Here is a 23776-nt window from a genome sequence, read left to right as displayed (position 1 = left end):
AACAACATTTTCGAGTACAATCTTAATTTATTAACAATTTAATAAAGCAAATTTTAATTTTATAAACTAGCCAACAAATAATATTTTATTATCTTTGATTCTCAGCTGGGAATATCAGGTGGATTCGGTTTGGGGGGTGCATATTCATCACATCAACAACAACAACAACATGTTCCCATAAACGGTGGTGGGCTCTCATACTTTCCTGCAAACACTCAAGATCTCCATTTTCATGGTTTGGAGGTGGTGTTTACTCTCTTACAATCTTAATTTATTAATAGAGCTTTTGCTTGTGTTTTATGGTAAAATCCATAAAACATGGAAGAATTGAATTTTGTCCATTCGAAATCCAAACATACCATGGAACAGAATCACGAGTTCCAATCCTGTAGTTCTATAAACTTTTCAGCGCAATCTAAACAAATATGACACTATTTTTTCAGGCAAGGAACAACGGAATGCTTCCAACGGGATCACGACCTGTGAGCGTATTGGGTGGGTCCTATGATCAACTGTTGCAACAATATGATGGGGCTTTAATGATACGTATTTGCGTGTCGTTAACGCGTGTCATAAGGTTACGACATGCAGATGTGTGTCGTCTTCCTTTATGACAAAGACTTCCTTGACACACAATGCGTGTCGTAAACGCGCATCGTAAGTTTACAATGTGCAAAAATGCATCGACTTCCTTTATGACAGGGTCTTCCTTAACATGCATTTGCGTGTCATCTGTGGCTTTTACGACACGCCATGCGTGTCATTAAAGGGTATTTTTGGAGTAGTGACATCTATTATCTTGTTTAAGCATCATACTTTTTATCTCTTTGTCATTTTGACATCATGTTTTAAGTTTTATGATTATTCGTCCTCCAACATTATTACTTTATGTCATTGGAAACATTTATCGTTAAGTTTAAGTTGCTTAACATATGATATATTCCAACAGTCTTGTACCTCATAACTCAACTCATATTGGGTGCTCACCTTGTAACTTGATTTCCATGTCGCATTACACATCACGCTCCACATAATAGTTATGACTTGTTTTATTACTAGAGTACTACTTGTACATAAGTCTCATTTGTCTTAACACTTATTGCATAACATTTCTTATGTATAACCACAATATATCATGACATACATTTTCCATAAATTTCTACCTTAATCAAATTCCTTCCAAGGATTGCACTTTCATCTAATGGTTATAAGGTAGTGTACCTTGGTTTATTGCTTATTCAAACAATCGAAAATTCACCATTTACTTATTGCAATATTTTTATCATTCCGTTGACTAATTCCATGACTTTGAATCCGTTCACTCATTATATAATGCATAACATCACACTTTAATTGTGACAACCCGGAACTTTTATATTGTACACTTAGTCAATTCAATCAATGTTAAACTTGTTCTGTTGACTTCTTGTACTGTTTAAGGGTCCATTTAAGCGTTCTAATCTTGAGTATAGCCAAGGTTGAGTTTAGGAATGAGTCAGCAAGGCGTATAGTGTAAAAACCGGGCCATACACACCCTTAGGAGGAGTGTACGGCCATACACATGGGTGTGCGTCCGCACACTCACCTCTTGGCCGCACACTTACTTCTAGGCAGCACACCCACCCTTATATAAAGGGTAGACCCCTTTCCTTTCATTCCTTTAACACCTTGGCAACACACCACTCCATTTTTCTTCGAGAAAGCGATCCGTCTCAATCTTTCCTCTGGTGAAGCTCTCATGATTTACGGTGATAAGCCTAGTTCGAACCTTCGTATCATTTCATGCATCAAAGCCCAGAAAATATCTGCAGAAGGAGTGTCATGCATTTCTAGCCCATGTTGTTGATGATACACAAAAGGTTAAAGACCTCGAGAGCATCCCCGAAGTTTGCAACTTTCCTGATGTTTTCCCCGAAGATCTCCCAGGAATTACTCCTGAGCGTCAAGTCGAGTTTCGTATCGACTTAATCCCCGGAGCTACTCCTGTAGCTAAATCTCCCTATCGTTTAGCGCCGGCAGAAATGCAAGAATTATCTGGCCAGCTTAATGAGCTGACCAGTAAAGGATTCATAAGGACGAGTTCCTCACCTTTGGGAGCTCCAATCTTATTCATGAAAAAGAAAGACGGAACCTTCCGGATGTGCATTGACTACCGAGAACTGAACAAGCTAACTGTCAAAAACCGATATCCATTACCCAGAATCGATGATCTCTTCGACCAACTTCAGGGAGCCAGCTATTTCTCAAAGATAGATCTAAGATCAGGGTACCATCAGTTGCGAGTTCACGAGAATGATGTACCCAAGACAGCATTCCGAACTCGCTACGGACACTACGAGTTTGTAGTAATGCCCTTTGGTCTGACCAACGCACCGGCAGTATTCATGGACCTGATGAATCGAGTGTGCCGCCCTTTCTTGGACAAGTTTGTAATCGTGTTCATTGACGATATACTTGTCTATTCGTGGAGCGAGAACGACCATAAACAAAACTTGAGGCAGGTGCTCGAAACATTGAGGGCAGAGAAGCTATATGTAAAATTTTCAAAGGACGTTTTTCTCTAAAACTAAATGCTTATAATCAACACTTGAGGCCGGTGATCGAGACATCTGTGGGTTTTCGAGCAATCTCTCAACTTATCTGTATAAATGACTTGGTTTTGGAATGGCTAGAGGAATCTTATGGAATATGTTGGTGTTGTTTTTGGAGATTCTAACCAAGACGAATTTCGAGGACGAAATCCAATTTTAGTGGGGGAGAGTTGTAACATCCTGTTTCGATAAGTTTATTATTTCGAGATTGTGGACAATAAATGGATCAAGAAGAGGCATTGGGCTTCAACTGAATAGGGTTTAGAACTTATTGGATGTGGATAATATTGGTTATGTGATCTAAGCCCTGGTTTGTGTTTTGAAGTCAAAGGGTAAAATGAGAAAAGTAGAATTCTGGACTTATGCATGGATTATGGTTTTTATTTCAACATGTGTTAAGCCAACTTTAACTAGATATCAGTGTGGGGTTTGTCAAGACCTTTCCGTAGATATAAAGATCGTTGAAAATGGAGTTCAAATGAAGAAGTTATGGTTGTTTGAAGTTGAGGTGAATTTGGGTGAAAACCGTCGCCACAGAATAGGGATCAGAGCCTAGAGTGTGGCAGTCGCCATGAAATGTGGATAGAGCCCATGTGTGCTAGTCTGTCATACCCAAATCCACGATTTTAGGTTTTTGAACGTATTTAAGCATAAGGTTCTACATTTTTGCAGCCTCCACCACCTCTAGGACCCCTTGGCAGAAACCCTAGCCTCCATCTTCAAGATTTGAGCTTCTCCCGTCTCCTCTATTCTCCTTTGGATTCTTTTTATGATATTTTGATGAATTTAGAAGATCAACAAGGTTCTTTTTCTTTCAAGGAAATTTGTTTCAAGTTTGGATCCATCAAAGGCACTACATTTCTTGACTATTGTAAGTATAAAGTTTCGATCTTACTATCTAGTTCCTTAGATTGTTTCATCTCGGGGTTTTGGCACTTTTGGTCCATTTCATGGGTAACCTTCAAGTTGAGTGAACTCCAACATCTTTTGATCATTTTAGAATGATTTTTGGACCTCATGGACTAAGAAAGTTATGATCTTTTGCCTTCCCTTCTAGCCATGCAAGTTATCTTGGTACTTTAGGTAATTTTGGTGTATTAAAGTTTAGATCTTGATAGTTGGTGACATTATTATGGATTTATCCATCTAAACATCATGTTGATCTAGATCTGAAGGATGAAGACTTGGACTTAACAGATTAAGTTAAGAAAGATGCATTTTGGGTCCCTTTGTGACTTAAAGTCCACATCTTGGTGGTTTGGACCTTCGTAATAGATAAAGTTAGAAACTTTATCCATTATGACCTTGGAAAGGATCAAATTTGAGCTTTAGAGCTCTTGAAATCGGAAGAAAATGGATTAAGCTCGTTTGAGTTGTTCAGACCAGTCCCCACAGCGTGGCCTTCAGGTGAGTTTTCTCACTATGCCTATGGGTCGAAGGCACTAAGGCCAAACCATTCATTATGTTTTGTACTTGATTTAGGATTATTATGTGATTAATTGTTATTTTTAAATGTCGACATATTTGAGAAGGTTGGGTTGAGGCGGGAAGAGAACAAACCCAAATGGTTGGGTTGAGGTATTGGGCCAACAAACCCATGATTTTCGGATGGGTATTTTAGGAAATTCGCTAAGCATTGGCTTACAATTTGATTTCATGGTTTCGGGTATTTCAGATGATCGGGGGAAGGCAAAGGTATGATTGTGCACATCATCCTTGGATATTTTATGGATACATGATTTTCGGATACTCTGATTTATGATTATGGCTTTTTGGAAACAATATTTTGTATGACTTTTGGATTCGGTTGTTTATTGTCTTTATTTTGCATTTTCCTTCAGGTCCTTCTGATCATACGAGTTGTGTGGTAACGAAATGAAGATGCTAGCTTAACACCAATGACAAATCCAAATAAAAAAAAAAACATACACATGGTCACATGGACGCTGGTTGTTTTAATGGTATTGGGTTTGTGAAATTAATAGTGTTTTCATTAGGTAATTAGTAATTACCATTAATACCATAATTACCCTTTGAGTTGCATGGATCTCATGGTGTCCTAAGCTATCTTAAATCTTTATGTGAGACAAAGGGCTCAACTCTCATTTGTGTAACCGAGGGATCTGGTATGGTTAATCAAAATTTTAAAAGGGTTATTTTTATTTTCTAATTTTTTATTGTTTTTTTTAATTTAGAGTTTTTTTGAGAAAGAAAACGAGAAAGATGCATTTGTGAACGCTACATATAGCTAACTTAAATTTTCTATAGTTTTTGTCCCTATAGTTTTGATCCTTGTATAGTTTTTGTTCCTCCAATAGTTTTGGTCCATGTTGCAACAATTTTGGTCCTTGTGGTTTTGTCTAATTTATTATTTTTATCCCTATAATAGGTTTGGTCCAGTATGTATTTTTTTCTAATCTTTTGCTTCTTGATCATATCCTTATGTAATTGTATCCATATAACAGTTTTGGTCAAGTCTGTCGATCGTTTTGAGTAATATTGTTCTCTGGTTTATCTGAAAACATGGGAGGTATGTTTTTTTTATGTAATCATAATCAAATATAAAAAAATAGATTCTATTTATATGAATCATGTTTCCCACATTACACTTCATCTTCCTTAACATGGACATTCCATTTTTATACCGATTTTTCTTATATTCAATAACAACTATTTCTGTAAAGATTTGAAGTATCTTTGGATACAGGCGTTCTAGGCCTGCAACTTTTTAATTTTGTTCTTGAAGTTGCTTGGTTTTTAGTTTCTCATAAATTGGTTTGTTGAATTTTCTAATTAAATAAACTCTCAAGCTTGATCAAGAGTACTTAACATGAGATACTTACATTATGCTTTATGTTTAGTTGTTTACTAACAACATGCGATCTAAATTTAAAGACCATGTAAAATTTTATCTTTTTTATTTTTGTTGTTGTTGATGATATTATTGTCGTATTAAGTATCTCAATATATCTTTTTTTATCGTTTATTATATAAAGTTTATATTATTGTCAATTGGAATGGAGTAGTTCTCACGGAATGTGATTCTTTCTCCTCGGCTTAATTTTATTCCATGGGGATGAGAGGTGCTTTATTCCATTCCTTGATGGAATGGAATGATATATTTATAACTATTAATTACTTTAATTTATTAAATATTCAATAACACCATTTTTTCGTAAAATTGATAAAACTCTAATTAAATTAGTTTTAGTCGGTTTCAAACAATAACTAAATATATTATTTTAATGTAATTCTATTTTGAGATTTCAGGGTATTTAATCTAATTTAAAATTTTACTTTTGTGATTTGTTATCGATATCTCGATACTTGATCAAAGTTCAATTTTATAAAATACTGTTATTGTACTGATTTATCAATTTAATGTCATTTACTTTTCCAGATGTACTAAAAAGCAAAATGTTTGAATGACTCATTCCATTCCTTCAAGCCAACCAAACATAATAATGGAATGTAATGACCGTGTTCCATTACCTTGCTCATTTCATTGTTTTTGTTCATTCCATTCCATCATACCAGACAAATCATAATTGATACCAGAACAATTCATTTTTTATTTACAAAAAAAAATAATTGCTTGGTGGTAATGCATATTTTCCTGTTAATATGCACAAGAAGGAACAACTTCGTGACAAGGTGGTGTCCATGATGCAATCCCAACAACATTTTCCTGTACAAGCTTAATTTATTAACTATTTAATAAAGCAAATTTTAATTTTATAAACTAGCCAACAAGTAATATTTTATTATCTATGATTCCCAACTATGAATATAAGGTGGATTCAGCTTCGGAGGTGCATATTCATCACATCAACAACAACAACATGCTCTCATAAACGGTGGTGGTCTCTTATACTTTCCTGCAAACACTCACGATCTCAATTTTCATGGTTCTGAGGTAGTGTTTACTGCCTTACAATCTTAATTTATTTATAGAGCTTTTGCTTGTGTTTTGTGGTAAAATCCATAAAAAATGGAACAATTGAATTTTGTCCATTCGGAATCCAAACATGCCATGGAACGAAATCACGAGTTCCAATCCCGTAGTTCTATAAACTTTTCAGCACAATCTAAATGAATAAGACACTATTTTTTCATCCTATGAACAGCAGAATGCTTCCAACGGGATCACGACCTGTGAGCGTATTGGGTGGGTCCTACGATCAACTGATACAACAGTACCAACACTTCCAAACACAATCCTAAATACACCTAGTTAGCCCCTTTAGAGACCAATATCTAAAATTCCCTCAACCATCACAATCCTCTGCTGACCGATTCCGTTTACTCGGTTTATATTTGTCAAAGAAGAAACTACAGTCTAGCATGCTTTACAAATAGATATAGAATCTAAGAATATCTTCAGACCCCAAATCAGGGCCATTATCTGCACTTCTTGTGGAAGGCTCTATGAATACAACATCTAAAATCCAGAACCTTCATCAACAATAGAAGATTTGGAATGATTATTACTATTTGTTGTGAAGGTGGTAAGCAAGTCAAGCAAAGTAGCTCAGATGTTGTCAAAGTGGTCGACAAGTTCTTCTGGTACTACTACTATTTGTTGATGACTTTCACTCCTTCACATTTGATGTATTACATTGTATCGACTATTGGAATGATTATTTGTATGCCATTAAATTTTTTTCAATGGATTGTATTTCTTGTATATAATATTTTATTTTGTATTATGAGACATTAAATGCTAATTTAATTTGAAAATTAGTAAATCTATATATAATATTTTTTTAAACATTTAAAATTATGATACGCAAATGTGTGTCATAAGGTTACTACACGCAGATGTGTGTTGTCTTCCTTTATGACAGAGCCTTCCTTGACACGGAATGCGTGTTGTAAACGCGCGTCGTAAGTTTACAACGCGCAAAAACGCGTCGTCTTCCTTTATGAAAGGGTCCTCCTTAATATGCATTTGTCTGTCATCTGTGGCTTTTACGACATGCAATGCGTGTCATTAAAGGGTATTTTTGGAGTAGTGACGTCTATTATCCTGTTTAAGCATCATACTTTTTATCTCTTTGTCATTTTGACATCATGTCGTAGATTTTATGATTATTCATCCTCCAACATTATTACTTTATGTCATTGGAAACATTTATCGTTAAGTTTAAGATGCTTAACATTTGATATATTCCAACGGTCTTGTACCTCACAACTTAACTCATATTGGGTGCTCACCTTGTAACTTAATTTCCATGTCGCATTACACATCACGCTCCACATAATAGTTATGACTTGTTTTATTACTAGAGTACTACTTGTACATAAGTCTCATTTGTCTTAACACTTATTGCATAACATTTCTTATGTATGACCACAGTATATCATGACATACATTTTCCTTAAATTTCTACCTTAATCAAGTTCCTTCCAAGCATTGCACTTTCATCTAATGGTTATAAGGTAGTGTACCTTGGTTTATTGCTTATTCAAACGATCGAAAATTCACCATTTACTTATTGCAATATTTTTATCATTCCGTAGACTAATTCCATGACTTTGAATCCGTTCACTCATTATATAATGCATAACATCACACTTTAATTCCCATTTAAGTATACTATTTTCAATATCTCTGTTTTAAATAACTCATTATATAGGTTTCATGCATGATTCCAAGCATAATATGCAACAAACTTTCCATAAAGTCCACGCCCAATACCATTCCATCATCTTATCCTTATACATCTATTATCCTATTTAAGCATCATACTTTTTTATCTCTTTGTCATTTAGACATCATGTCTTATCTTTTATGATTATTCGTCCTCCAACATTATTACTTAATGTCATTGGAAATATATTTTTATGTGTCTTATTACAACTACCAGGTTTTCCATATAGTGGTATGTAAAGGACTACTTAAAAGTGCATTACACACAAACGTTTTTTAAATCCATTTTAAGGAATATGTTATTAATCATGAACTCCAAATACAAACATACCTAAAATCATAATTTTATGGATATTACATCTTTTATCTCCTCATTTGGCATGAAATAATCCTCATTACTGAATTATGAATATCATAATGTTACATTTACTACTAAGAAATCGTGTGTCACCGTTTGCTTGTATAAGATATGGGTATTCCATTTCTTCACCAAATGTGATCGGGTGTCACAATAGATGTGTTACCCATATTTCCTATAATGACATGTTTCATGAACACTACAAGCACCTTAAGATTAATTGGCATTTTCTATTGATAAGTTGTCACTAGAAGTATAGTTTGTCTATCTCCCACCTCCTCCATCCGCTAGCATACTTATGTATTTATTATAGCTTTTATCACCAGGGATGCTTCTCTACACTTCTTTCCATAAAATTATATAAAGACGTAAATCATAATAACTTTGAGGAGGGATGATACTGGTATGTATATTTCTTTTCTAAACGACATATATTAAGAAAAAATGAGCCCATGTTAGGCACATGCTAGCGAGGAAAAACATGTCATTTCAACAAATTACATATTCAAGCTAGATGAGTTTAACCAAGTACACCTATCCAAATTAATTTTTCTACTCCTTACCGAAATCCAATAAAACGCTTTCACAATACTGTTTTGAAAAAGAGTCTCCAGTTCTCCACACAGCCTTTCGAATGATAGATGATAATGATGTTTCTTAAATTCCATAGTTCCCACAAAAGCGAAGCAGACACAACAAACAAAAGAATTTTCTCTATATTTGACACCCGAAATGAGATATTACAGTGTCCAAGTCTTATATTCCATAGTTCCCCCACAACACATGACCCACGACCATCACATGAGAGGTAAATCGCATAATACAAACGAGCGAGGGATGATGCGTGGGTTCTAATCCCAACACCAACAATATAGGACTCCGCTTCTCAATGGATGGGCTCCCATTGCAGGGACTCCTTTAAATGATTGGGGTGGCTGGGCAACATATGGTTTTTTGTTACTTAGCTCAAGCTGGGTTTACATCTCGAATGTGAGAGTGTGCTGGTATTGGATCTTGGTGTCACAATGGAGGGCATCTGAAGAAAGAACACTCCAGAGGCTAAAAATGAATGGTCCGCGCGACATAACTAGAAAAAAGGAGAGCCTGTGTGGTCGTCTCCCTTAAAATCAAAGTCAATAGAGATATATATAAAAAATAGTAAAAAGCTGTTCACAAAACAAGAACGTTGTGAAGCATAAATAAATAAATAAAGTTGTCAATTAATTCTGAATTAGTTACCCACCGGCAATAAAAAACAAACGAAAAATAACAACTTGTCATTAAAGAATAATATATTTATTGCATGTGATTCAATTATAAACTTAAACTGAAAATAAAGGAGTTACACTTTGATGAGGTAGGTATATGATGATGCGTTTGTGTAGAGGGAGAAATTAAAGAGTTTTGTTAGTCCCACATCGGTAGGAAAGTAGAAGGTGTTGAAAGAGAGGGAGGAATAAAAGGTGAGGTGGACGAGCATTACAAGCATCTTTGCGCTTGGGGCAATGACGCAGCTAATGAGGTATTAACCGAGGCGCGTCAATTGCTGGTTGAAAACTATTTCCAAACCCCCTCTTTGGCCTTGGGTCTCCCTTGGCCATCGAGAATTTCTGGAAGGGTTTCCTTTGACTGGGAAGCCCTAAAAATTCTTAGTTTGTCAAAAGCTTTTATATCCTAATCCTCTTAATTAGATTAGATGGCCAAAGAGTAATATTTTCATGTAATTAAAAAAAAGTCGTTAGTAATTATGACAATAATATTTGTTTGTATGGTGATTTTTTTTGTATTTAAATATGGATAGTAATAGTATTTATGACCAATTAATATTTGGGAATTATACAGGAGACTAAATCAGTCAACACAGAAGTGAAGGTTCCCTCCCACATCGGGTGAGAGAAGATTACATACAAGATGGCAGTGGATATAGAAAGCAAGCCCCAAGAAAACGAAAAGCATACCTTTCTCGGCCTTTTGGCTAAGATCAAGTGTAGTATCTGTTCTTATCAGTTTAATATCTGATATGTAGGCCATCGGCCTACTCGATATTAATCTTATTTTTTATGGGGGAGAGTCCATCACAGTAGCTTGCTGCTGGGTCTCTCGAGTGTCGCCTTAGCGTTGCACTACAGCCTGGGCGTGGCGCACCCCTCCAATCCTAGTCCAAAACTACTTTAATAGACTTTACTTGTTACCTTGTTATGGCTAATAATGCTATCAATTTATTCGAACCAGGATCCAACATTCCAAAGAAGAGGTCGGAAGTGTTTAGCCTTGGCTTGGCACACCCGTAGCTCCAATGTAAGTTTAAAACTTATATATTGGCCTTTAATTAAGTCGTTTTCATGAGATAGGAAGCAAGCTTTTCCTGTGTTCGGAAGGCATATATAGTATAACAGATCCTGCTCAATTAGTAATAAGATGGTGATCAGTTTTCTCAACGTTTCCTGATCGCACTGTTCCTGTTACAAAATGGTTACACTTCATCTATAAATTGACATCGGTAATACTACAGAACAAATAAGCATATTATGTGGAATTTAATTATGACAAGTTTTTTTTTATCCAAATTAAGAAAACATTGTAATTCAGAAGCATGCATCAACTTTGTCTTAATCTTCATTTTTGGAATGGACTTCTCCCATTTACCACAATCAAAGATTACAATTCTTTTGAGAGGGAGAGACCGTATTGATCTAACAGGCCCAGACACACTTGAAATAATGCAATTATATAACTGCCACTTAATTGGCTGTGCGCTTTAATTTGCCCAGAGGATAGGGGAACTAATGGAACACTATAATATGTCTCATGTGATGTGAACCTGATCCCACATTGGAGGCTGAAGAAAGAAAACAGAAGCTGGATTGTTGCATAAAAGGTGAGGGCAGGAGAATGGAAAACTCACTTACCTGGACAGGGTCTATGGGCCATCAAGAAGGTCCATGGCCTAGGTTGGTGATCTCCATTGCACATTACGGAGAGGTGCCTGTCTAAGGTCGGCCCAAGTTGGTCGAACCTATGTCATAATTTGTGCCAGTGGGGGCCTGCGTTCGCGCGGCCCCTACCAATATCCTAGTTTTAACATCTACTTTTTTTATTTTATTGGTTCTTTTATTATTTTCAGATAACTTAAATCTGAAAATAAAATTTAAAGAGGATATGTTACAAAGCAGTGCTTTCAAAATTGACGATTTGTTAAAGGTGTAGATTTTTTTTTTCTAAATAAGGAAGAACGTGTTGACCAAGTGACTCCGTGTCACATTTTTCCTTTCTCGTCTTTTCAATATGAACTTTCTCTCTACATCTTAATCATGAGAGCTCCTCTTGTAACACCTCTCCCTGGCTACGTTGGTTACTGATCTATCTGGACCGGGCTTTGTAAGAATGGGGAAATCGTAAAATACAAGGTAACACTTCAACAACTGAAATCCACTACACTTTGGGTTGTTTGTAACCGTAAAAGAAATATGTGATTTCCCAAAGCTTTCTGTATAGAGACAAATGTGGCTCATAAGTGTCGGCTTATCCGACGTCTAAAATAATATCAAACACTTGGTCACATAAAACAAGTGTAGAACCAACCAACGAAACGGATTAAAAACTAGGATGCATAAATACGATAACAATACCTACAAAATTGAAAAAAAAAACGTTCCAAGATAAGAAACTGTAAATGACAATTAGTCAACACATGGATACGAGTTTCTAATTAACATTTTTCCACCATCAGGGACACGCTCGGAAAAAATATTTCGGAGCCTCTAAAATATAAAAAATTTAGGCCATAAGACTAACAAGACTAACGGATGTAAAAAATACTAAAATGTGTCCCTTTATCCAATTAAATCTAATTAACATGTCTAAGTCCACCATTACATTATTTATCTCGTGAAACTCTTATTTAAACTATATTTTATTATCAGCAATTCTCTGATTCCGATTAATGAACATCGCATAATAACTTTCAAAATGCACGTCCAAATAATTTTTATCAATAAAAATTTCGCATCCTAACACTCTTTATTATGTTACCACCAACTCCCAATCATGTTTAATATTCATGGATTCAAGATTTCTAATCCTAATGTGAAACATGTCATCTTTTATCTTGCCATCGTTGGCCAATAATCACAATGTGCATTCGTAGGTGCACACATAGAACACACCAAAATGCACTTAGCTATTTTGTCTCTTTGGTATTTTCATAGAGAGAAGCAGCTTGTTGGCTCAACTTTTTTTAGCACTTATGGTCGGACTGTAGATGTAAAATCTCTGATGTGGTTCCCACTAGTGTCTTAATGGATAAAATTTTCAACTTTATCCATTGAGATGCTACAAATAATAAAGATCTAAACCCCTAATTCATTAAATGCCCAAAAACTTACTTTTTCTCATGCACGGAGTAAAGAGAACCACCAATTCCTAGATCTATGAATGAAGAAAATGAAGCTTAGATCTTTATGACTATCAAGGGTCCAAGTGGTGTATGAGGGTTGATCTCTTTAGATGTAAATCTTCAATGACCAATCTTTCAAGAACATTCACTTCACTCTAAAACCACCAAAAACACACCAAAAGTGGATGAGAGGTGTAACGCCGTAAATTTTCAAACAAATTTTTTTCATAAAAATAAAACAATTATCTCATTCCCAAAAAATAACAAAAATCCCACAAACATCAAGTTATCAAAACATATGGCTATGTGTTTTGCCCAGAGGATAGGGGAACAAATGGAACCTGCTCCTACATTGGAGGTTGAAGAAAGAAAACAAAAGCAGGATTGTTGCATAAAAGGTGAGGGCAAGATAATGGAAAACTCACTTACCTGGACAGGGTCTATGGGCGATCAAGAAGGTCCATGACCTAGGTTGGTGATCACCATTGCACATTACGGAGAGGTGCCCATCTAAAGTCGGCCCAAGTTGGTCGTATCTATGTCATAATTTGTGCCAGTGGGGGCCTGCGTTCGCGCGGCCCCTAAGAATATCCTAGTTTCAACATCTACTTTTTTTTATTGGTTCTTTCATTATTTTCACATAAATTAAATCTGAAAATAAAAATTAAAGACGATATGTTACAAAGCGGTGCTTTCAAAATTGACGATTTGTTCAAGGTGTAGAATTTTGTTTATGGAAGAACGTGTTGACCAAGGTATTAGCGGCGACAAAAATCGTCGCGATTGATGCCATTTGTTGTCGCTAAAGGTATTAGCGACGACATGTCGTCTCTAACGGGTCGTCGCTATTACCTCGTAGCTAATACTCGTTTGTCGTCGCTAATACCTGTCGTCTCTAATACTCGTAAGTCGTCGCTATTGATGTCGTCTCTATTGTCTTTCCGGCCACCGGACGGAGTTTTTCCGGCAAAGCTTCCCGGAGTTATGTGTCGTCGCAATTCGTCCATGTCGTCGCTAAACGTGTCGCTGCTAAAGTTTTTTTTTTTTTTTTTTTTTTTTTTTTTTTGAAAAAAACGTATTTTTTTATGATATTAGTTTATATATATTATAAAATGCAGATTTGATAAAAATACACAAATAAATACATACCACACTACATAAAACATCAAATATACCATATTACATATATCTAATAAATCCCAAATAAACATCTAATATATCATCCATAAACTATCTAGTAAATCCCAAATAAACATCATCCATAACATAAAACAAGAATTACTATGTGTCTTCGTCTTCCCCATTGTTGTTTTCCTCGTTGTTGATTTGGTTTTTAAACGAGCGGATAATGTCTCCAATGGCCGTCACAAATGTCGGGTTTTGAAGAAAATCATTCACATCAACATCCTACAATTAAGTCACAAGCACATTAAGTCATTAACAATTTAACAAACTATCAAACCATCAAAGCACAAAATGAATTAAATCGTTAACAATTTAACAAACTATTAAACGACCAAATCAATTAAGTCTTTAACAATATAACAAACTACCGAGCTACCAAAAATTACTACAAATACATTAAGTTCTTAACAATATAAAAAAGCTACTAAATTCATTAAAAATTTAACAAGTACTTGTGTTAGTTGTGGTGCTTGTGACTGTGACTGACATTGGGATGGAGCACTTGTACCCGCAGCTGAAGAAGGTTTAGGCCTAATGCCTCTCACATGCCCCCTTCGTGTACCCAAGAACCCGAAATTAATTTATAAATCAATTTCGGGCGGGCATTTCTATGCTTTTGATGTATTAAAAAGAAGAGACTTAAACTAAAAAAAACTTACTTTTTTATTATAGCATTGTATTTTAGCGTCTTAATTTTGATTTTGATTTTTTATTATGGCATTGTACTTTCAACGATATTATATATTTGTTATTTATATCATTTTTTTCCATATTTTAATTTTTAATCTCAACTTATTTTTTTTTTCTATTTTGAGTAAATTATAACTTAGTAGATTTAGCGTCTTAATTTTTCATTTTTATTTTTTCTTATAACATTGTACTTTAAACGATATTATATATTTGTTATTTATATCATCTTTTTTTTCCATATTTTGATTTTTAATCTCAACTTAATTTTGTTTTTATTTTTCTATTTTGAATAAATTATAACTTAATAGATTTAGCGTCTTAATATTTCATTTTTATTTTTTATTATAGCATTGTACATTAAATGATATTATATTTTTGTTATTTATATAATCTTTTTTTTTCATATTTTGATTTTTAATCTCAACTTATTTTTGTTTTTATTTTTCTATTTTGAGTAAATTATAATTTAGTAGATTTTTAATTTTTAATTTTTATTTTTTCTTATAACATTGTACTTTAAACGATATTATATATTTGTTATTTATATCATCTTTTTTTTTCCATATTTTGATTTTTAATCTCAACTTAATTTTGTTTTTATTTTTCTATTTTGAGTATATTATAACTTAATAGATTTAGCGTCTTAATTTTTCATTTTTATTTTTTATTATAGCATTGTACTTTAAATGATATTATATATTTGTTATTTATGTCATTTTTTTTTTCATATTTTGATTTTTAATATCAACTTATATTAACTTTTATTTTTCTATTATAATACTTTAAAAAGACATTGTAATTTATAACATTTTTTTTTAATTATAACTTCCTATCATAACATACATATACATCCAATAATAACATATTTTATCATAACATACAATATACACACATACGAATGCACTTAAACATATTTTTTTACATATAAATACCTACATTTTCACATAAAAATGCCTACATTTCATTTACATACATTTTTTCACATACATGTTTTCATATATATACATATATACATATATTTCACATAGAAATATACTTATACACACATTTTCACCTACATTTTTTTCATACATACACATACATATACATTTTTCATACATATTCACACATACACATTTGCATATACATTTTACATACATATTCATACATTTTATCTAGATTTAACATACCAAAATATACACATTTCATATACCAAAATATATACATTTCATATACATTAACAACATAAAAAAAAAAAAAAAAGAAGAACCTGCTGTTGCCGGAAAATTCGACCACTCGCCGGAAAATGATGAAAACGGTGGTGGTCACCACCGGAGTTTACTTAAAATCACAAAAAAATGAAATTAGGGTTAAATATTGGTCAGAAAACAAGAGAAAGAGAAAAGTGAAGAGAAAACGCACCTAACTGAAGGTTTATTGTCTCTGGAGAAACAATGTATTCGCCGGAAAACGCCGGAAATTGGCGGAAAACACCGGAAAAGGAAAGCCTAGAAGCAATCTATGTTAGTGGTGGTTTGTGTTGGTGTAGTGTCGGAAAAACACAACAGAGGACCTTGGTCGCTGGAGCTTTGCAAGAAGGAGGGTTACGTAGAAACTGAGTCGTCTGGGACGAAGGAGTGGTCAAAAGGACGGTATCTTTAGCGGCGACACCGAGACAGTAGCGGCGACAAGTTAGAGGGAAAAACACACACCATTCTTTGGTGCCTAGTAGCCGTCCAATCTAAAAACAATTGAATGGTCACGATGACATTCACGCGGATCGCTATCAATAGCGGCGACACGTCTTCGCAATTGGTATCGCCGCTATTACATCTCACCAGATGAAACCCCAACCGATGGATCACTATAGCAGCCTACGGTCACGATCAAATGGTGTGTGGCACAAGAGGATCGCCGGTGGAAGCCCTTTAGCGACGACAATAACCTTTAGTGACGACATCATCTATTGTCGCCGCTAAAGCTTCCGTCGCTAAAGGGCTTATTTCTTGTTGTGTGGGGAAATCGTAAAATACAAAAATGTGTCCCTTTAGCCATTTAAATCTAACATGTCTAAGTTAACTGTTACATTGTTCATCTCGTGAAATTCTTATTTAAACTATTTTATTATCACAATTCTCCGATTCGGATTAACAAACATCGCATAATAACTTTCAAATTACAAGTCCACATATCTTTTATCATTCAAATTGCAAATCCAAACACTCTTTAGTATGTTACCCTCAATTCCCAATCATGATTAATAATCATGAATTCAAGATTTCCACTCATGACGAGAAACATGTTATCTTACATGTTGTCATCGTTGGCCGATAATCACAATATCCATTCGTAGGTGCACACAAAGAACACACCATATGTACTTAATTGGTCTGTCTCTTTTGTATTTGCTTAGAGAGAAGTTACCTGTAGGCTCAACTTTATATGTTTTTTTCTAGAATTTATAGTCGAACCGTAGATTTGAAATCTAAAAGTTTAATCAAAACAACCAAAAAGAACAAAATATATTTGAAACTTACAAAAAGAAATTATATATTCATCAAAAAGACAAGGAATGTGAGAAATCATTGACTAAAAAGGGACTACCTTAATAAAATGAATTGTTAGTTTAATATGTGGTTCTAACTAATACGTATTAGTTTGTCTTTTCTGGCAGGTTGTGTGTAACTATAAATAACAGGGTTCGTCATATGAGAATTAACTCATTATGTGAATAAAATTTTACAGCCATTTCCATTCTTTCTACTCTCAATACACTAATTGATTCTTTTTCGTCTTACCGGATCTTTCTCTTCTTCAATCTACTTTCGGGTTTCATTCTTCAATCGTTTGATTTTGTGATTCCGCTCGTATAATCGTTTTGACTTCCTCTTAATCAATTCCGTCTTGGAATCGTTTGTCTAGTTCCTTGTTTCTTATCTTCTTTTGATGAATCACAATTTATAGTGTGCGATTCAAGGTGGAGCTGGTTGAATATGAAGTTGAACAATCTTCGATTGGAAGTGTGGACTATTCTAGGCAACTATATTACAATCAAATGATTTTTGGATTCGTTGATTCTTGGAGGTCAATTTGAAGTTATCGACTGATTTGATTCTTGGAAGTCGATTTGGATTTGTTCGTACCTGGTTACCAGTTTTTGAATCAAGAATCAAAGATTGTTTTCAGAATTCAAGAAAAATGCCTCTACATATGATCAAGATCGACAAGTTCACCGGTAAGAACAGTTTTAGCTTATGGAGAATCAAGATGAGGACTCTCCTGAAACACAGGGCATCTAGGCACCTTTGGTAGGAGCTAGACCTGATGACATTTCCAAATCAGATTTCACCAAACAAGATGAGAAGGTTCATTCTACCATCTTATTGTCTCTGACTGATGAGGTGATTTATGAAGTGATAGATGAAGAAACTGATGCATCTCTATGGTTGAAGCTTGAGAGTGTTTATATGACCAAGTCTTTAACAAACACATTATTGTTGAAGCAAAGATTATTTTGTATGAAGGAGGGAATGTTATTGAAGGATCATCTTGACGAATTGAATTCCATTCTTATAGTTTTAAAGAATGTTGATGTCAAGATTGATGATGATGATGTTGCTCTCATTTTATTGGTTTCATTGTCCTCCTTTTATATATATATATATATATATATATATATATATATATAGCTTGGTATGGCTAATAATGCTATCAATTTATTCGAACCAGGATCCAACATTCCAAAGAAGAGGTCGGAAGTGTTTAGCCTTGGCTTGGCACACCCGTAGCTCCAATGTAAGTTTAAAACTTATATATTGGCCTTTAATTAAGTCGTTTTCATGAGATAGGAAGCAAGCTTTTCCTGTGTTCGGAAGGCATATATAGTATAACAGATCCTGCTCAATTAGTAATAAGATGGTGATCAGTTTTCTCAACGTTTCCTGATCGCACTGTTCCTGTTACAAAATGGTTACACTTCATCTATAACTTGACATCGGTAACACTACAGAACAAATAAGCATATTATGTGGAATTTAATTATGACAAGTTTTTTTTTATCCAAATTAAGAAAACATTGTAATTCAGAAGCATGCATCAACTTTGTCTTAATCTTCATTTTTGGAATGGACTTCTCCCATTTACCACAATCAAAGATTACAATTCTTTTGAGAGGGAGAGACCGTATTGATCTAACAGGCCCAGACACACTTGAAATAATGCAATTATATAACTGCCACTTAATTGGCTGTGCGCTTTAATTTGCCCAGAGGATAGGGGAACTAATGGAACACTATAATATGTCTCATGTGATGTGAACCTGATCCCACATTGGAGGCTGAAGAAAGAAAACAGAAGCTGGATTGTTGCATAAAAGGTGAGGGCAGGAGAATGGAAAACTCACTTACCTGGACAGGGTCTATGGGCGATCAAGAAGGTCCATGGCCTAGGTTGGTGATCTCCATTGCACATTACGGAGAGGTGCCTGTCTAAGGTCGGCCCAAGTTGGTCGAACCTATGTCATAATTTGTGCCAGTGGGGGCCTGCGTTCGCGCGGCCCCTACCAATATCCTAGTTTTAACATCTACTTTTTTTATTTTATTGGTTCTTTTATTATTTTCAGATAACTTAAATCTGAAAATAAAATTTAAAGAGGATATGTTACAAAGCAGTGCTTTCAAAATTGACGATTTGTTAGAGGTGTAGATTTTTTTTTTCTAAATAAGGAAGAACGTGTTGACCAAGTGACTCCGTGTCACATTTTTCCTTTCTCGTCTTTTCAATATGAACTTTCTCTCTACATCTTAATCATGAGAGCTCCTCTTGTAACACCTCTCCCTGGCTATGTTGGTTACTGATCTATCTGAACCAGGCTTTGTAAGAATGGGGAAATCGTAAAATACAATGTAACACTTCAACAACTGAAACCCACTACACTTTGGGTTGTTTGTAACCGTAAAAGAAATATGTGATTTCCCAAAGCTTTCTGTATAGAGACAAACGTGGCTCATAAGTGTCGGCTTATCCGACGTCTAAAATAATATCAAACACTTGGTCACATAAAACAAGTGTAGAACCAACCAACGAAACGGATTAAAAACTAGGATGCATAAATACGATAACAATGCCTACAAAATTGAAAAAAAAAACGTTCCAAGATGAGAAAGTGTAAATGAAAATTAGTCAACGCATGAGACTCGGAAAAAATATGAGCCTCTAAAATATAAAAATTTTAGGCCCTAAGACTAACAAGACTAACGAATGTATAAAATACTAAAATGTGTCCCTTTATCCAATTAAATCTAACATGTCTAAGTCCACCATTACATTATATATCTCGTGAAACTCTTATTTAAACTATATTTTATTATCAACAATTCTCTGATTCCGATTAATGAACATGGCATAATAACTTTCAAAATGCACGTCCAAATATATTTTATCATTAAAATGTCGCATCCTAACACTCTTTATTATGTTACCACCAACTCCCAATCATGATTAATATTCATGGATTCAAGATTTCTAATCCTGATGAAAAAACATGTCATCTTTTATCTTGCCATCATTGGCCAATAATCACAATGTGCATTCGTAGGTGCACACATAGAACACACCAAAATGCACTTAACTATTTTGTCTCTTTGGTCTTTTCATAGAGAGAAGCAGCTTGTTGGCTCAACTTATTTTTAGCTCTTATGGTCGGACTGTAGATGTAAAATCTGTGATGTGGTTCCCACTAGTGTCTTAATGGATAAAATTTTCAACTTTATCCATTGAGATGCTCCAAATAATCAAGATCTAAACCCCTAATTCATAAAATGCCCAAAAAGTCACTTTTCCTCATGCACGGAGTAAAGAGAACACCACCAATTCCTAGATCTACGAATGGAGAAAAGGAATCTTAGATCTTGATGACTTTCAAGGTTCCAGATGGTGTATGAGGGTTGATCTCTTTATATGTAAATCTTCAATTACTAATCTTTAAAGAACGTACACTTCAATCTAAAACCACCAAAAACATACCAAAAGTGGATGAGAGGATAGAGAAGGAGCTTAAAACCCTAAAAGTGAGACGTGGGTTTCATATGAATCGTTCATGGGTTGATGGAGGCTGAGAATGAAAACACCCTAAAACATCCTAGGGTTAACGTCCTTTAAATAGTCCGCAAACCTTAAAAAGACGTTCAATCCACGGGCTGGATGCCGCCTGTCCCCTTAATTTTTAAGATACCAAATTTCAGCTAAATAAGCAGTTTAGGCCCGAACGAGCTACATATCGAGACTCGGGTGTTACACAAGGAGGAAGCGATTGTTTTGATTGGATCGAGGATTGCAAAAGGAGGCTGAGTGATTTGTAGATGGATTGAGATGTCACTATCTACGACATGGGTTATGTTCTTCCAGCTTTCCGTGGGTTATGTTCTTCCAGCTTTCGGAGGAAAGAGGGAGCAGACATGTGATTTTCAGAGTTGGGATGTAGACCAAACATGGGGCTAGATAATTGCGGTTTTTGGCATAAGTATGGCTATATGGGAATGCACACGAGGATTCTTATGGTAGGATTGCCTTGAAATGATATCAAGGGCATGCTTATTTGAATATAGCCAGGTCAAGTGCAAGTTAATTGTTTCAGGCGATCAGGGAAATGAATCGAGAACGACAACTTTTGTTTTTTCTGATGTATCCCAACTATGAGAGTGATGCCTCTTGTTTTATAAATGATTCAGGGTTGGTAATGGGTTTTCTTGAGGGTGTGTATTGTGGTAAATTCATTAGATATTGTCATGAGGGGTGTATGTGGGCCGAACAAGATAACAAATGAGCTATTGGTTTGAATTTATTTGTATTGTTCTTTTTGGTTTACAGCCTTTGAATTAGAACAAGAGTACAACAACCTATCTCATTCTTGGTTGTATATGACCATGTTTTCATATGATTTTGTGCTGATAGCAGCTTGTACTGTGAAAGGAGGGAGGGCAAATAAATCCCAAATAAACATCTAATATATCATCCATAAACTATCTAATAAATCCCAAATAAACATCATCCATAACATAAAACAAGAATTAATATGTGTCTTCGTCTTCCCCATTGTTGTTTTCCTCGTTGTTGATTTGGTTTTTAAACGAGCTGATAATGTCTCCAATGGCCGTCACAAATGTCGGGTTTTGAAGAAAATCATTCACATCAACATCCTACAATTAAGTCACAAGCACATTAAATCATTAACAATTTAACAAACTATCAAACCATCAAAGCACAAAATGAATTAAATCGTTAACAATTTAACAAACTATTAAATGACCAAATCAATTAAGTCTTTAACAATATAACAAACTACCGAGCTACCAAAAATTACTACAAATACATTAAGTTCTTAACAATATAAAAAAGCTACTAAATTCTTTAAGAATTTAACAAGTACTTGTGTTAGTTGCGGTGCTTGTGACTGTGACTGACATTGGGATGGAGCACTTGTACCCGCAGCTGAAGAAGGTTTAGGCCTAATGCCTCTCACATGCCCCCTTCGTGTACCCAAGAACCCGAAATTAATTTATAAATCAATTTCGGGCGGGCATTTCTATGCTTTTGATGTATTAAAAAGAAGAGACTTAAACTAAAAAAAACTTACTTTTTTATTATAGCATTGTACTTTAGCTTCTTAATTTTGATTTTTATTTTTTATTATGGCATTGTACTTTCAACGATATTATATATTTGTTATTTATATCATTTTTTTCCATATTTTAATTTTGAATCTCAACTTATTTTTTTTATTTTTCTATTTTGAGTAAATTATAACTTAGTAGATTTAGCGTCTTAATTTTTCAATTTTTTTTCTTATAACATTGTACTTTAAACGATATTATATATTTGTTATTTATATCATCTTTTTTTTTTCCATATTTTGATTTTTAATCTCAACTAAATTTTGTTTTTATTTTTCTATTTTGAGTAAATTATAACTTAATAGATTTAGCGTCTTAATTTTTCTATCTTTATTTTTTATTATAGCATTGTATATTAAATGATATTATAATTTTTTTATTTATATAATCTTTTTTTTCCATATTTTGATTTTTAATCTCAACTTATTTTTGTTTTTATTTTTCTATTTTGAGTAAATTATAACTTAGTATATTTAGCGTCTTAATTTTTCATTTTTATTTTTTCTTATAACATTGTACTTTAAACGATATTATATATTTGTTATTTATATCATCTTTTTTTTTTCCATATTTTGATTTTTAATCTCAACTTAAATTTGTTTTTATTTTTCTATTTTGAGTAAATTATAACTTAATAGATTTAGCGTCTTAATTTTTTATTTTTATTTTTATTATAGCATTCTACTTTAAATGATATTATATATTTGTTATTTATATCATCTTTTTTTTCATATTTTGATTTTTAATATCAACTTATTTTTGTTTTTATTTTTCTATTATAATACTTTAAAAAGACATTGTAATTTATAACATTCTTTTTTCAATTATAACTTCCTATCATAACATTCATATACATCCAATAATAACATATTTTATCATAACATACAATATACACACATACAAATGCACTTAAACATAATTTTTTACATATAAATACCTACATTTTCACATAAAAATGCCTACATTTCATATACATACATTTTTATGCTAGTTTCAACATCTACTTTTTTATTGGTTCTTTCATTATATTCAGATAACTTAAATCTGAAAATAGAAATTAAAGACGATATGTTACAAAGCGGTGCTTTCAAAATTGACGATTTGTTCAAGGTGTAGATTTTTTTTCTAAATAAGGAAGAACGTGTTGACCAAGTGACTCCGTGACACATTTTTTCCTTTCTCGTCTTTTCAATATGAACTTTCTCTCCACATCTTAATCATGAGAGCTCCTCTTGTAACACCTCTCCCTGGCTA

General features: G+C 33.9%; 4 non-coding genes and 1 pseudogene across 4 annotated transcripts; all 5 read left to right on the top strand.

Moving 5' to 3' along the window:
• Positions 1–10089: 10089 nt before the first annotated feature.
• Positions 10090–10233, top strand: LOC145110043 (U4 spliceosomal RNA; annotated as a pseudogene).
• A 323-nt stretch (positions 10234–10556) lies between these two features.
• Positions 10557–10752, top strand: LOC145109992 (U2 spliceosomal RNA). The gene has a single exon (XR_013709385.1). It is a non-coding gene; the product is annotated as a U2 spliceosomal RNA (small nuclear RNA).
• A 751-nt stretch (positions 10753–11503) lies between these two features.
• Positions 11504–11667, top strand: LOC145110625 (U1 spliceosomal RNA). Its single transcript, XR_013709991.1, has one exon. It is a non-coding gene; the product is annotated as a U1 spliceosomal RNA (small nuclear RNA).
• Positions 11668–13419: 1752 nt separating this feature from the next.
• Positions 13420–13583, top strand: LOC145110639 (U1 spliceosomal RNA). The gene has a single exon (XR_013710003.1). It is a non-coding gene; the product is annotated as a U1 spliceosomal RNA (small nuclear RNA).
• Positions 13584–19250: 5667 nt separating this feature from the next.
• Positions 19251–19414, top strand: LOC145110607 (U1 spliceosomal RNA). The gene has a single exon (XR_013709973.1). It is a non-coding gene; the product is annotated as a U1 spliceosomal RNA (small nuclear RNA).
• The last annotated feature ends 4362 nt before the right edge of the window (positions 19415–23776 follow it).

This window comes from Lactuca virosa, chromosome 4 (assembly GCF_052849685.1).
Source record: "Lactuca virosa cultivar CGN04683 chromosome 4, Lactuca_virosa_CGN04683_v6, whole genome shotgun sequence".
Classification (NCBI taxonomy): Eukaryota; Viridiplantae; Streptophyta; class Magnoliopsida; order Asterales; family Asteraceae; genus Lactuca; species Lactuca virosa.
Note: the sequence above shows the minus strand (reverse complement) of the source record. Positions and strands in the feature narration are given on the sequence as shown.